The 4,402-nt window shown below is 35.9% G+C and overlaps 1 non-coding gene across 1 annotated transcript; it reads left to right on the top strand.

Annotated features, from left to right (window-relative positions):
* Positions 1-520: 520 nt before the first annotated feature.
* Positions 521-624, top strand: LOC123595513. Its single transcript, XR_006711213.1, has one exon. It is a non-coding gene; the product is annotated as a U6 spliceosomal RNA (small nuclear RNA).
* The last annotated feature ends 3,778 nt before the right edge of the window (positions 625-4,402 follow it).

Genomic DNA, 4,402 nt, shown 5'->3' with positions numbered 1-4,402 from the left:
TTGAAAGTAAAATCCAGGAAACAAGATGTACGTGTGATGCTTTGAAAATCTCCAGTATCTTTCTCAGGGTCAAAATGGCCATGCACGTGCATAGAACTTTGTATATGCTGAGAACTGTACACAGCACAGGAGAACCCGGAAAATATTGGAATCTCTAACCTAACGCTGAATTTAAGGTTTTGCCAACACAGGAAGTAAAGATAAGAGTTAAACAGTAGTATCTTGATAAGTTTCGGTATCACCAACATACACACAAAGCTTCTTAGGAAAGACTGGAAGATATGTTGGTTCCAGGAATTTAATGAAATGCCTGTCCAATTATTAGCTGGCCAGTAAGAAGCTGAGGAGAGACTTGAGTGGCCACAAGTGACAAAGAATATTAGCTGTCTTGAATTAATTCAGAAAGTCATTAAAAACAAAATAACAAATAGACATAAAAACCAACTTTGGGGAAAGAATACAATCTAATTTCTGGAGTTGCCACATTATATTCAATAACCAGTTTAAAAACTACTAGGACTTGCTTCCATAACATATGTACTAAAACTGGAACGATACAAAGAAGATTAGCATGGCCCCTGAGCAAGGATGATCAGCGAATTAAGTGTTCAAAAAAAAACCAATACTAGATGAGGGCAAAAAAAAAAAAAAAAAAAAAAAAAAAAAAAGTCCATGCTCCAGGAATTAAAAATAAAAGCCAACAATTACCTCTAAAGCCCAGGTGTTGGGATTAATAGAAAAAAAAAAAAATGTACATCAGCTATTTCACCTGTGTTCAAAGGACTGGGGGAGGGGAACTTCCTCTTTAAAAGAAAACTATGGGAACATGTCTCACCAAAAGAGAAGATTAAAAAAGAGCTAGAAATCACATGAAAAAGAATAAACTTGAGAGTTTCTGGAGTCAAAAAATAATATGAAAATGTTAAATACTGGATTCTGCATGTAAGGAGTCTGGAAGACACGGTTTTGTCCTAACACCTAAGGAAAAAAAAAAAAGAACAGGTTGAAAAATAATTGTTCTAGGATCCATAAAAGAGGTAAGGACACAGGGAAAACCACAATTCCCACTATTGGTGAAAAATAGGCAAAAACAAGGAGTCAAAGCTCACCAGAGTAGAGACGTAGGAGGGGAAACTATCATAGGAACTAGTACAGGGGTAGGAAATCTTGACCTGTAGTTGGTGAAATTTGGAGGCTCACTGTGTCTCCTTCCCTCCCCCAAATTTTGTGGGATTTATCTCCAGGAGCTCTACCAGTTTCCCGCAGTAAACATCACTCATACTTCTCTTCCTACTTTTTTCAGGGAAATGGGAAAGTAACCCTGTTGATTTATGCCAGAGACACGTTGTTCTTTTTGATAATGCCTGCCCTCAGAAGAAGCTAACCAGAGCCTAAGTGACCTGAGGGAAGAGAAATACCCAGTCCAGTCAGTTCTAGGCTTGCATATGGCAGAAGGTGAATACTCCAGCCCCCTAGAGCCATCGTGCTGTACATAAGGAAGGCTGCATAGTATATAATTTAACCTGTATGACATTCAGGAAATGGCAAAACTATGGAGACAGTACTAACTTCAGTGGTTGCCAGGGATTGGGGTGGGGATAGTGAATGAAGATGCAGAACAGAGAGGATTTTTTGGGCAGTGAATACACTCTGTATGATACTATAATAATGGATACATATCATTATGTTTTTGTCAAAACCCATAGAATGTACAAGAGCAACAGTGAGTATTAAGGTAAACTATGGGCTCTGGGTGATAACGATGTGGCAGTGTACGTTCATTACTTGTAACAGCTGTACCACTCTGGTGGGGCACTTGGTAATGGGAGAGTCTTCACATGTTTAGGGGCAAGGAAGTACATTACAAATATCTGTACATTCCAATCAATTTTCCTGTGAACCTAAAACTGATTTTAAAAACGGCTTAAAAATACTGTAGACGATGAACAGGTTATTTGTTAGAAGAAATTATTAGCCAACTTGAAGCTAGAACAATTGATATAATCCAGTGTGAACAACAGAAAGAAAAAAATGAATAGAAATGAGCCTCAGAAACCTGTGAGACATCATGTGGGCACCTGGGTGGCTCAGTGGGTTGAGCCTCTGACTCTTGATTTTGCCTCAGGTCTTGATCTCATGGTTTGTGTGTTCAAGCCGCACATCGGGCTCTGAGCTGACTGTGCAGACCCTGCTTGGGATTCTTTCTCCCTCTTTCTGTGCCTGTCCCCCACTCATTGCAGGAACATGCACATGATCTCTCAAATAAAAAAGAAATCTGTGACACACTATCAACTGTATTAAGATATGCATAATGGACATTTGAAAAGAAGAAAGAAAAGGTCAAAAAAGATACTGGAAAAGATAATGGTTGAAATATTTTCAAATTGGATGAAAACACTACACACTGACGAAGCCCAACAAATTCAAAGTAAGATAAACCAAAAGAGATGCATACATGGACACATTTTGAGAGCAGCAAGAGAGAAGGTATCTCTCACATACAAAGAGTTGTCAATCTGATTAACAACTTTTTACTCATCAAAAACCATGGTGGTCAGGAGACAATGGGATAACATGTGCAACTGGTGATGGAAAAGAAAATAAGCAACCAAGAATTCTCTATCCAACAAAACTTAAAAAAAAGTGGGAGAAATTAATACTTAGATAAGTGCCCAGAAAATTTATGTACATAAGTCCTACAAAATACAGGAAGTTCTCCAGGATGAATTGAAAGGGAAACTAGATCATAACCTGCGGGAAAGAAGGAAGTAGAGCTGGTTAATGTACCTAAATAGGTAAATACAAATGACAGTAGAATAATTTTTGAAAAAATCTTAGACAAAATACTAGAAAAGTGAAGACAGCAACATGTAAAAAGGAAGTATAGACCATGACCAAGTGGAATTTATTCCAGGAATGCAAAGTTTGTTCAAAGTGAAAACCAATGATCTATTTCACTTCACTAAAAGAATAAAGGATCCGAAGCCACATGTCAAAACAACTGCCAAAAAAGCATTTGACAAAATCCAACTTTTTATGAAAGAGAAAATGCTTAACCACTGGGAATAAAAAGTATATTACCTTTCTATAGATGCTGGAACAAATTATCATTATCTCAGTGGTTTATGCAAGACAATTTTTTTTTTCATACTTGACAGTTTTGTAGTGTAGAAGTCCAAAATGGGCCTCACTGGAATAAAATTAAGGTTAAGTTACATTCCTTTCTGGACGTTCTAGGGGAGAACCCACTTTCCAGACCTAAGTAATTGGAAAGATACTCCATAATCATGAATTGGAAGACTTAATCTTTTTAAGACGGTTATAACCCCAAAATGGATCTACTGATTGAACATGTTCTCTATAAAAACCCTTTCTTTTTTGTTGTTGAAAAACTTGACAAGCTGATCCTAAATTTCATATGGAAATTCAAGTGATGCAGTATAAGCAAGACAATGTTGAAAAAGAGAAGCAAAGTTGGAGGATTTTGCAATATCAAAAGTTACCACAGAGTTCCTGTAATGAAAACTATTATACTGTCATGAGGAGAGACAATGGAATAGAATTGAGAGTCCGGAAGTAAACCCATAAATTAAAAATTGATTTTTGATCAGATTTCCATAATTTCATGGTGGGAGTGAAAGTAATTAATCTTTCTGACAAATTTGGTGGAAAGACAACTATATGTGAAATTGACATCTTATGTCTTGCCATTTTTAAAAACTGACTCAAAATGGACTTGAAAATTTGAGTATAAGAACTGAAATGATAATATTGTTAGGAGAAAACAAAGACCCAACTATTATTTACATTGGATTAGGCAATGGTTACTTACATGTGACCCCCGAAACAAAGCGCCAAGGAAAAAATAGATAAATTAACTACCTTGAAACAGAAAAAAATTTGACTCAAAGTAAATTGTCAAGAAAAACCTACAAATGGCAGAATGGGATATAATAATAGCAAATGGTTTATTTGAGAATCTAGGATTTAGAATACATAAACAAGTCTTAGAACATAATGGTACAAAGGTAATTAACCAAAATAAAAAATGGGAATATGGTTTAAGTAATTATTTTTACAATTAAGTTATAAAAAGAGCCAATAAACACATGAAAAGGTCTTCAGCATCATTAAATATTAGGAAAATGCAAATCAAAATAAAAAAGACCACTTCATACCCGCTCTACTGGGTAGAATAAAAATACGCACTTTCGTAAATTTGCCATGGATGTGGACAAATTTGACCCCCTCATTAATTGCTGGTGGGAATTTAAAATGGTTTCAGCTCTTCGAGAAAGCAATTGAGTGGTTCCTCAAAAAGTTGACTGTAGTGTTACAATATAGCTCAGCAATTTGAATCCCAGGTACTGAAAAGAACCAAAAGAACAAACTAACTGTAGAT

The sequence above is a fragment of the Leopardus geoffroyi genome, chromosome X, assembly GCF_018350155.1.
Source record: "Leopardus geoffroyi isolate Oge1 chromosome X, O.geoffroyi_Oge1_pat1.0, whole genome shotgun sequence".
NCBI lineage: Eukaryota > Metazoa > Chordata > Mammalia > Carnivora > Felidae > Leopardus > Leopardus geoffroyi.
Note: the sequence above shows the minus strand (reverse complement) of the source record. Positions and strands in the feature narration are given on the sequence as shown.